Source organism: Podarcis erhardii (genome assembly GCF_964252035.2).
Source record: "Podarcis erhardii genome assembly, chromosome: 15".
NCBI classification, from domain to species: Eukaryota; Metazoa; Chordata; class Lepidosauria; order Squamata; family Lacertidae; genus Podarcis; species Podarcis erhardii.
In genome coordinates this window covers 18,016,988-18,028,685 of record NC_138505.1, presented here as the reverse complement: position 1 = coordinate 18,028,685, position 11,698 = coordinate 18,016,988, and the positions used below count along the sequence as shown (strand labels likewise).

The window sequence follows — 11,698 nt, the reverse complement described above, 5'->3', positions numbered from 1 at the left end:
TCATGATTCATTCTTGAATCAAAATGGCGCCAGCATCCAAACGTTCATGAAGACTGCCGCCTCCACCTCAGAAACCCTTGTGCCGAGTTTGGCAACAGCATTTTGACAAGTGCCTGAATGCATGGACAAGAGACAGACAAGTTCCTGTAAAGAATCCTGGGAATCGAGTTTGTTAAAGGGTGTTGGGAATACTAGCACACTTTTGTTTTCAAATTATGTATACTTACATCGCAGTAGCAAGGACCCTTTTCAAAGAAGTATTTCTGGTGATCTCTGAGAAAAGGCAAAACGTATTCTACAGCTTTTTATAGTACTTGAACTGAAACTCCCCCCCCCCAAAAAACACACCTGCTGCCACATTTTGGCTACCTTTTTAGTTGATTGAAAAGTTCTCTTTATTAAAAAAAATGCAAAAAAGTAGCTGCAAAAGAATAGAATGTGTTTTCTATGTACGTAAGCATGAAATACAATATTATAATGTATTCATGTACAAAAAGCCAATTATGGTTCAAAGAGCTTTGCATATATGTATTAGGTGACCTTGATTTCTATCACATTTTAAGCAGAATGTCATTTGATGAGTGAAAATAATCCATAAGGCCGGTCGCTGTATTGGAATCGTCTTGACCAAATGCGGTTTTAAGCAATTAATCTAACCAGCCAATCAGTTAAATGTCACCACCCTCTTATTTATTCTGCTCTTTCTCTCTCCCTTATGGCTTCTTTAGGAATGAACACACTGAATATTGATGTGTCCAGCTGTTCTTGGAGGCTGGGAGGGAAAAAAGGCTGATTAAGAAAAAAGAAACGAAAGAAAAGGTAAACAAACACACACGAGAGACAATGTTGTGCAGTGGTTAGAGCTTGGGGCTAAAGGGCATTGCATTCTCCACGCAGCTGACCTGCCTTGCAGGACTGTTGTGTGGAAAGAACCGGCCCCATCGCCCTTTTGAGAAAGCGGTAGCATTAAAATGCAAATAAACCTTTGAAAAATGGCTCGTAAAACCATTTAAAACGCTATAAAATCTTTTAAAGGGAGAGACCTTTTAACCCGTCTTGCAGGGCTGGTGTAAAAGACCTGGGGGGGGGGGGGGCAAGCCACGTCCGCTGCCCTTTTGAAGAAAAAGGTAGCATGGAAGAATGCAATACACTTTTAAAAGAAAAAGTGTGCGGAGGACCAGAGGGAAATCCTAGTGCTGCCATTTCTGCCAAGCCACCCAGAGGGGGCCCAAATCCAGTTGCAATACGGAGGGAGAGGGAAAAGAGGGCAAGGCGGAGCGCGGGCCGCTTTAAGCGCTCCTTCGGCGAGCTGAACCAACTTCCCGCAGGCGGAAGGATATACTGGCAGAGGCCGCACTGCAACCTAGCTTGCATGTTTGCAAGGAGGAGGAGGTGTGTGTGTATTGAGATGTGCCTGTGTATGTATGCATATATATAAAATTTTGGGGCCTGGTTGGCCCCGCCCTTCCTTTCTCTGGGCCCTGTGATTGGACCCCGGTCGCCATCTGCTTTGCTTCCTCTTAGCCCCCCCCTCCTTTTCCAATACTTGGGTTGCACACACTCACACACACAATCTCTCTCTGGCAACGTTGTAGCCTCTCCTCCACCACCCCCCGGGTTGTGCAATGTGGTTGCCTTGTTATTAATTTATTATTATTATTTTTAAAAAAGAATTGTCGCTAGGAAGGAAGAGAAGCGCGAGAAGAGGAGAGAGAGAGAGAGAGAGGCAGAGCGAAGAAAGAAAGAGGAAGAGGAGGAGGGAAAAAAAATAAAACCAAACGAGGACGCAGGATTGCAAAGAATCGGCGGCGGCTCCCAGGAAGACGAACTTTAAAGCTGAGGGGGACTGAGATTGGCATCGGGGCTGTATGCTGAGAATGTGCTTGTCCTCCTTTTAGGGGGAGGGAGGTTGCCTGGTTTTTCTCCCCCCCCCCCGCACTCCCCGCCGCCTTTTTGTTGTTGTTGTTCGAGAGAGGCCCTTGAGCCAGCCAGCCAGCCAGCCAGCCAGCCTGTTCTTGGGAGATCAGCTGTCTTTGGAGGCGCTCCGAGGAGCCAAAGGCAGAGAGAGGAGAAGGTAAGTGAAACTTACACGCGTTGTGTCAGTTTTCTTGGGGATGGTGTTGTTCTTGTGTCCTCCAACCCCACCCCCCGTCTCTTTCCGGGGTGCAAAGCAGGATCTTTCTTGAATTGGGTGGGGGAGACCAGATCCCCCCCTTCCCGGGGCCTGGGGTTGTTTGGAGAGGAAGACGGCAGGAGGCTGAACAGAAAAATAAGACATGGACTCTTCCAAGCTCATTTCCTCCTGACATTTCTGTTTCCACCCCCCACCCCGCAAACAATGGTACAGTACTGTAAAACGAGGAAGCGGGGGGGGGGGGAGATGTACCAAGGAGAGGCAGGGCAGAAGTGGCTGCTTTCTTAAGTGGGGGGAGATATGTGTGTGAGTGTTTTTAGGGGTCACCGATGGGGAGGGGGAGATGAGGGAAGTAGTGGAGATGGGCAGCTTCCAGTGGAAAAAGCTAGAGAATTGATCCGTGTGTGTTTGGGTGGGAGTGGTGGGGTGTAAAAAGAGAGGCAGAGAAGGGAGCAAGCACTTGAGATGGATGTGGAGAGTTGGGGTGTGAAATCTAGTGTTGCTGGAAAATAGGAATAAAATGAGGTGAAAGGGAGAGCTGTGGGTGAAAGTGCAGGTAATGGGGTGCATTAGAAAGTGGGGTGCATAGTGCTTGGGTGCCTCTTCAGAGGTGGGAGGGAGAGATACAGGGAACTTTAAAATAGAAGATAGGTAGGGAAATTGTCCCAGTATAATGTATCTTGGGGTTATCCTGAAATGCAGGTTTCATTATGGTGTGTGTAGTCAAAGGTTTGGGGCAAAAAGTGCATTGGAAGAATACTGTAATTCTAAGTGTGAGTTGTGTTTTTTTTATGAGAACTGAGGGAGAAATATTAGGGTGCCTAGATTCTGATGTTATGAGACGGCATTTGTAGAGAGGAGGGGAAGAATACACCCCCCTCCTGCCCCACTGACTTGGGAAGAGTGAATGGTTAGAAAGGAAAGAGGAAGGATAATAAGGAAATACGATGGGTACAAATTATGCAGTCTGGCTGAAGAATATAAGGGAAAGAATCATGCGAAACTGGAGGAATGGTTTCTTGATATGTGGAAGGAACTGGTGGAAAGCAATTCTGCAGGAAGTGAAAGGGTTTGTGCGGGGGGGGGGAGAAGGTTAAAGGGGAGCATCTTGGAGCAAAAAAGCCAACTATTATTTTATGTAACTGGTGCTCTTTAAAATGTGCTAGCCTCTCTAGATCTTGACGTCCTGTCAAGTCAACAGTGTTCCCATTTGACAAATGGAGGACTGAGGCCCAGAGAGACCAGCAGTGCAGGCATATAAACCCCATTGAGTTCGATGGCACTTACTACTCAGAATTAAGCACATAAAGTATTTCAGCCTAAGTTTGCTTAAAAGCCACTAATGGAGATGAGAGTCCACCACCTTCCAAGGAAGGCTGTTCCTAAGTCAGTATGCTTGATGTTTAGTAAAAAACAAACAAACCCTGTCTTGTCATTTGAATCCATTGGTTCTAGAGCAACAGCAAAGAAATCTGCTCCATCATCTGTGGGACAGCCCTTCTCAGGACCTTTTATGTTGGTCCTCAGTTGCTGTCCCAAATTGAAAACTGTGTCTCTATGTGCGGATATTCATTGGCAGCTCACTGTCCTTATCAACATAAGCACAAAACAACAGAGCAGCCACGCAGGATTTGTGGGTTGTCCTTTGTGTTGTGTGTAGGACTGTGAGGAATTGCTTTATGCCCCTACGAGGTGTCCTTCGCAAGCCTATCACCCTCCAGAAGTTTTGGGCTACAACTCTCAGTTGTGATGCCTGGGCTGATGGGACTTGAAGTCTTAAACATCTGGAAGGGGGCAGGTTTGTGAAGGCTGGCTTGGAGGCTTAAGATTCACAGAGGCACTTTATTTTAAAGCATCACAAAGTCTCTAGGATGTTTGCTGTTGCTGGTTCAAGAGTATGAGCCAACAAGTCTCGGGTTCAGATATTACGTCTGCCATGACCTCCCCAGATACCCTTTGCCAAGTCCTCAGCACACACACCTTGCCCCCCATATGTCTTGATCAAAGCAAATAATTATTGCTACTAGCCATGGGGAGCCAAATAGAGCCTCCAAAATTGGAGACAGGGTACCTGTGACCACTACATTCTGAAGAAAGGGCTGTTGCCTCTGTGCCCTATATATGGCCTTCCTGAGAGTATTTGTTGGACCCACCTTGACGACCCAGCAAAGCAATTCTTGAGTTCATATTACTGGCCTTCTGGCCAGCCCCGTTGCAAGAATTACCATCACAGGGCATGTAAAGAGTTTTGAGTGCTTAAGAGAGAGAGATTTATGGCAGTAATATTAGATTTGCTACGCTACCCCAAACCTCCAAACAGACATTTATATGACAAACTATTTATGACCTCACTGGCCTCAGAAGTAATTCGGAGCTCGAATTAGGCCAAGTGCCATCTTCCAGTTGGACTGATTCTCTTGGAACACAGCTGTGCAAGCCTTTGTATTACACGGAATTCTCTGCTGGACAGAATGAAGAGCTGTGTGTAACCTGAAGCCTTCCAGATTCTCACACCAGTATGTGTTGTTTTAAAAACATTTCCCAATACCCTTTTATATGTGTGTCAATGTTAATAGCACTTTTGTTTGGATATGCTATGTGGATGTGGCTTGGTAGTTATATTTAGCAAACTGTCTCTTCCCCAAATCCAGAATTGTGAATAGGCAAGGATTATGGGAGTTGTAGTCCAGCAACATCAGGCTCCCCCATCGCTGACCTACTTTGTTTCTGTTCTGATGGGTGATGATTCTGCTGCTGCTGCTATTTAGTGCAACCATTGCAAGCTGGTGTCCTCCACTCATATGTTTTGGATTACAACTCCCATCAGCTGGCTGGGGCTGATGGGAGATGTAGTCCAAAACATATGAGTGGAGGACACCAGCTTGCAAAGGCTGCACTGGTGAAATATTAGTGTGCATATGTGTGTAAGCAATACTTACACTGGTGCCTGTGTTTGGAGAGGGCAATGTGTCTGGCTTTTGCAGCTGGAGGAGTGAAGCTCATTGGACTAGCAAAGCCAGATGCTCTTGATAAGCAGAAATTGTGGGCTTTGTTGACCTCCTACTTTGTGGAGGCTGCCAGCTCTGGTTGTTTGGATCCAGTTAAAATCCTAGAAAAAGCTGGTTGTGTGGACTTCTTCGGCCATTTCCCAGACAGGCTCCATGGGGGAAGAAGAGGAGAGATGATGGTGGGTCTCAGAGGGCGGTGGGGCATCTGCAGCAGCTGTGCTAAATGTCAAATTGTTCTTGACATGTTTTTGGGTGTTTGTGTCTCTCCGGGCACCCTTTTGGGAAGGGAAGGCTGTTACTTCTGGGCTAATACACTGGGTACTATTCCCTTTTCAGGCATCAGGGAAGACGGGTATTTTGAATTTTGCCAGGAGTGAAAGCAGAATCCTTGTGATGTGCCGGATGATGGTGGGGACTGGATTTTTTTTATAAAAAGGATGAGCAATTGTCTAGATGGCTTGCCAGCCAAGGAGTGGAAAGAAGTCACTTCTCCCAACCTGGCTTATAGCCAATCCATATTCATCTGCGCACCACACATCCTCTGTCTCCCTTGTGGCAGTGGTATCTTCCCTACCCCCTCTTTCTGTTTGCCATCTTAGTTGTCCTCTTGCACAAACATCACACACACTTCAGCACTACCTTTGATGTACTTTGTTGTTCTTGTTTTCATAGCTGTTTCCCCTGTGGTACAAGTGTGTTTGTCACTCGGCTGGACCCTTTCCCCCTTATATTACTTGTCTGCTTGTGACTGACTCTTGTGTGCGTTTACACACATTTTTCTCACCTGGCCGAAGTCAGCCTCTGATAACCAGTGTTTGCATGGTGCTTTCTCTCTCTCTCTCTCTCTCTCTCTCTCTCTCTCTCTCTCTCTCCGTCTTTGCAACAGAGGCCCATCTCTGTCTGCCCCTGCCTTCCAAAATGAGGCGGGTAATGTCTACAGCGAGGGCCTTTTTGGTGATGGTGCCCTGTTTATGAAACACCCTTCCTCACACCCACCACCCACACTTTGGAACTCCCTGCCTTTTGACATCAGGCAAGCACCTTCACTCTACTCTTTTCAGGGCCTTCTAAAAACAATGTTGTTTAGACAAGCCTTCCCAGATATAAAGAATGTGGATGTGTGCTTTAATCTGTTTTTAGCTTATCATTTGGTTTAATTATTTTTGAATGTTTTAAATAACTGTTTTTACTAATAATTTCATTGTTTTATTCTTTTGTAAACTGTTTTGAGGTGTCTTTTTTCTGTTTTCTGTTTCAAGCAGTATATAGATTATGATGTGAATAAAATAAATAGACAGATGCCAGTTCAGGGCCTGTGTCTTCAGTGCTTGATCTGTTTGTTTGACGTTCGAATGGCTAATGGTTTTTTTAACTCCTTGCGTACCCCCATTTCAAGACTTTGAGGTGTATGATTTGCCTGTATGATTTATTGCCATCCCTCTTGCAGAAGATTATAAATGGGCAGAACAGGATCTGTATCTATCTGTGTCATATAAACCGTTGCTGGTGCTGCCTGTTTGAACAGTTGAGGGGATGGCAGAATGGAGAGCCTGGGGTTTGAAGCCGTCAGCCTGTTTCCCCAGGATGTTAACTGGCTCACCTGCCCTTTAATCTAGGCCTGGCTGAGTTCAGCTCCAGAGGGATAATCTGTGGTAATGAAGCTGGCTGCTTTTCACCGGTTTGTGCGCACTCTTATTGCCTCCTGTTGTTTTTGCTGGTTTCTATGGTTATTGTTATAATTTGTCACTTTTATGAATGTTGTAGTTGAGCCGTTTTGCAGGCTGGGATGTGGCCCAGTGGCATAAACCAGCAGTGCACACGTTCACCCCACCCTCACTCAAGTAAATATAGGCTCACTTCTGTAAGCAGAGGTGCACAGTCTTGGTTGCTGTTAAGAGTCCCTCTCTCCATAAACAAACTCTATGCAGGTGTGAGAAAGGGGAGCTCCACAACCCTCAGCCCAGTATCGCACTCTGTTTCTGCTTTGATGTGCCCTCCGCAGGGATGTTGGCCTCTGTTATTCTGTAAAATTCATACGCCAAGTTTGGATGGTTAGATATAAAAATATCCTATTGAGATACTTGTATCATCATCACCATCATCATCATTAAAGGTAAAGTTAAAGGGACCCCTGACCATTAGGTCCAGTCGTGACCGACTCTGGGGTTGCGGCACTCATCTCGCTTTATTGGCCGAGGGAGCCAGTGTACAGCTTCCTGGTCAAGTGGCCAGCATGACTAAGCCGCTTCTGGCAAACCAGGGCAGCGCACGGAAACGCCGTTTACCTTCCTGCCAGAGTGGTACCTATTTATCTACTTGCACTTTGATGTGCTTTCGAACTGCTACGATGGCAGGAGCTGGGACCAAGCAACAGGAGCTCACTCCGTCGTGGGGATTCGAACTGCCGACCTTCAGATCAGCAAGTCCTAGGTTCTGTGGTTTAACCCACAGCGCCACCCGCATCCCTATCATTATTATTACTATTGCATTTATATCTTGTCTTTCCTCCAAGGAGCTCAAGATGGCAACATGGTTCTTCCTCTCCTCATTTTATCCTCATAACTACCTTGTGATGTAGGTCAGGGTGAGAAGTAGTGACTGAGCTCAATGTCACCCTGTGAGCGTCATGGCTGAGTGGGGATTTGAACCCTGGTTCCCTAGGTCCTTGTCTAGCATTTGAACCACTATACCACACTTGCTCTCAGATTTCAGGTTTCTTCATGGCCTAGAAACATCTTAAGTCAGCCTTCCCCAAATGTGGCGTCAACTGGGGCTGATGGGAATTGTAGTTCAAAATGACTGTGCTGGCTGGGGCTGGGGCTTGAGGGGGACTGTAGTCCAAAACATCTGGAGGTCAGGTCACCAGGTTGGGAAAGGCTGTATTAAGGTGGCATGTTTTTAGATGTCTTGATGGACAGTGTTGCTTGTACAAGGTTTGTTGGGTTCCTCTTAGGACTAGTCCATCTGGCCTCTGTTCCTGATAGAGATGGACTTTACCAAGAGAGCACACTTTTATTTATATACTAAGATAATCTATATCCTGTCTTTCACAACATGCTGTTGGGGCAGGTTACATTGCATCACAAATACTACTCAGCAATGCAAACACTTTACACCTATGAAAATATTGTTGTGCAGTTCCTTTATTTGGTGGCACAATAAATAAATCCTTCCTGCCGGTCAGAGGCAGAATGAAAAAGCAGCATTTTTACCTGGTGTTGGAACCTGCCCGCCATGGGTACCTGTCTAATATGAAAGCGGAGAGTCCTCTGGGTATGGGGTGCCACTCCCAAGAAGGCTCTGTTCTGTTTTTTTCTGGACAATCAGATCTTTGCTAATGGTGCGGCTACCAATAGAGCCTCGCTAGCTGGTTTCCACTTAGAGGCAGGACAGTGTTTGGAGAGGGTCCCAAGTCGTTCAGGGCTTCATACGCCAGAATCAACACCTTGAATTGCTCATCTGTGTGGGCTCCCAAACTCATAGTCAAGGGTCACCCACAAAACACTCAGATTTGGTTTTAACACATGGCCTTAGGGAAAATGGGGTTCCTGAGTGTTTGAGTCTTTTGTTTGGCTGCCCAATGTGTCTCTGGCAGGTGACTCTGTTTTTCTGCCTTCATTCTCAAGTTTTATTTTCTCTCTCTCTCCCTCCCTCCCTCTCTCTCTTTTCTTCCTTCCTTCCACCAGCTGGTTCAACTGCCTGCCTGTGGCCATGTCTCTAACGCTGTGCGGTGGGGCTTATTGCTCTTTCCCCTTCCTGTTTCCTTCCTCCCCCCACTTTATCGTCAGCATCAAAGAACCTGTTGTAAAAAAATAATATTAAGATGATAGTTGACGGTCTTTGGGTTCTGAACCACTGTCTGGAGCTGATAATGATAATTGATCTAAGACTGAATCCTGACAAGACAGAAGAGGGTCTTGGTTGCATAGGAACGGTCAATCTAGTGATAGGTGTTGGGTCCATGGGCACATTTGCAAATGGGAGAAATTGTTGTGGGCATCTCTCTCTCTCTCTCTCTCTCTCTCTCTCTCTCTCTGACACACACACACACACACACACACACACACACGGGTTGCCTGCTCAGACCCCGAGTTTTCAGGGCCCAAACCTGAGATTTAGGGGTGGTGTTATTATATTTAACCACAGTCACTGAGAGCATGTCATTAGAATAAAAAAGTACTGTATCACAAGTGAGCAAATATGTTGCTGGTTGGAATTTAAGATCGAAACCTTAGCTAAAGCAGAAGTGAGGGGACCGTTCCTTCTCACCTGCTTAGGCAGCCTAGGTAGGGAATATTTAATCTAAAAGGAGAGAGTGGAGGAGGACAGAGGACTTCAGAGAGGCTATGCAGTAATTTGTAGCTGGCTCCTGCCAGGCTAAAGCTTGTAAGCTGCATGCACAGTCTTCTTAATCAGCACCACCACCATCATAAGTAATCATCATCATAAAATTTAAGGCACTCTTCCCCACCTGGAGATTCAAGCTCTCCTCCTGCCACCTGGAGGGGCCCTGGAAAACCTGGAGAATTCAGACAAGCCTTACACACACATACACACGCTGCAATCAAACAGACATCTCAACCTCTTACATTGGCTACAACAGGATGCTTCTTTCAAGCCTAATCACAGTGTATCTGATACACTTGGTATCTGAAGAAGTGTACATGCACATGAAAGCTCATACCAATAACAAACTTAGTTGGTCTCTAAGGTGCGACTGGAAGGATTTTATTTTTTTTATCCTGTGAGGTACGGTAGATTATGTTGGGGGAGAGTGGCTCAATTCCGACATGGGGTCGTGCAATGGTTAAGGAAACTTACCGTAACTCTGATTTTTGACTTATGGAATCGTAAAGCTTGGTTATAATTCTGTTTCCATCACTCGGGACTGGTGCACCAGGGAAGCATGAGTGAAATTAAGAAGCATGGGTGTTAGAGGATACTAGCTGGCCGCTGTTTGAAAATTTAAATCATAGATTTGGCTGTATAAACGATTGGTTTGCACAAACCATTATTTGATTTTCCTTCTCCTCTACCATGCCAACTCATTGCACCCCAGAAGTTTTGGCGACAACTCCCGCTGGTTTGTGTTTTGAAATGATTTCATATTTGATTGTTACTGTAATGATGTGTTGACGTGGCCTTTTTTCTTCTGTTTTGTGTGAGCTGCTTTGAGCGCATTTATATGGAAAAGCAGCATTCAACTTTTGATAAAGAATGGTGATAACTTCCATCAGCTCTGTGCTCGTGAGGCATGAGGTGAGTTGTATTCCAAAATGTCTAGAGAGCACCAGGTTGGCAAAGGGCTGTTCTGTTCAGCTATTGGCCAGTAACACTGTTGAGAAATCTGTGGTGGAGGAGAAAATCTGCAAGTAATCTGGGGGAAATTGGCCACGGCAATAGCAAATTTGGCATGTGTTTTGATAAAACACTGGGAGGATTTGAAAACCACCATAGTGTTCCCTTTTTGTCTTCTTTTGCAATATATATATATATATATATATATATATATATATATATATATATATGGGATTACTAATTTTTGTGTGTTGTCAACAGTTTAAGTATGCGTGAGGATCTGTTTTGATTTATATTGCGAAATAGGATTCAAAGGTTTTAAAAAGATTGCAAAACCACAGTGAGGAAGCCCATCGGCTGGAATATCAAGCAGTTCATACCAATTTTTTGGAGGGTGAAGGGAAGTTAATTTGCCCTCCTCCTCCTCCTAGACAGTGAGTTGAAGAGTAGGACAAATTGAGTGAAGGCTTGGGCCTACCACTATTCAGGGTTGCTGGGTCTTGGGGACACCCCAAACCCTCTTACAGAGTAGGACTTCCACCTGCTCAAACTATTTTGCAACGGTTGTGACGTGGATTTTAGATACCTCATCCCTGATCAATGCCTGTCCTGATCTTCTGTCTCTATATATACTGCTTTTCATCACTGTTCCCACAGCCAATTAAAACCAATATCAACAATTAAAATGTCTTTAAAATATTAATATAAAAAGACTGTGGAGTACATAAAATCAGGTTTGGTTTTTTTCTGTTTAAGTGGGTCTTGGGATCTAAATAAATAAAACAACCTATTGATTCAATTATCAATAAGTGAATGAAATACTTGGTTAGTGTATATTGCTAGATTTCCCCTTCTTTGTAACAGAAAAACACCCCTGCTAGATCAGGCCTCCTAGTCCAGTATCCTGTTTCTATGCCCAAATCTCCAGGAAGTCAGCAGACGGGTGCCACAGGTACCCTACTGTTGTTAAAGTTCTTATTATTTTAATCTGTATGCTATCTTTCTACACGAATATGTCCATGGTCGCTCACAAGAAAGCAAGAACAAGAACAGCAGTGCATATCAAAGCGTCATCACAACAGTCTATTGTTTAACCAATCAATTTCAAAACAGAATACAGCAATCCAAATAAAACCGCATCTCGTTTCAGTCATAATTGCAGCTTTGTAACATTTTAAATTCATTACAAATAGACAATGTCAATCATTAAAGCAGCACATTAGTTCCTGTTCTTTATCTGTTGTTAAAATGTGTAAGC

General features: G+C 44.9%; 1 protein-coding gene across 5 annotated transcripts in view; it reads left to right on the top strand.

Annotated features, from left to right (window-relative positions):
- The first annotated feature begins 728 nt into the window (after nt 1–728).
- Nucleotides 729–11,698, top strand: part of MEF2D (myocyte enhancer factor 2D) — a 137,136-nt gene continuing 126,166 nt past the window's right edge. For 2 of the 5 annotated variants that reach the window (XM_081841948.1, XM_081841943.1), the window contains exon 1: nt 1,539–2,074. The gene's annotated coding sequence lies outside the window, so the exon portion shown is untranslated. Of the gene's footprint in view, nt 820–1,537; nt 2,075–11,698 lie in introns of those variants that run through there. The other 3 variants (XM_081841944.1, XM_081841945.1, XM_081841947.1) reach the window with 3 other exon arrangements.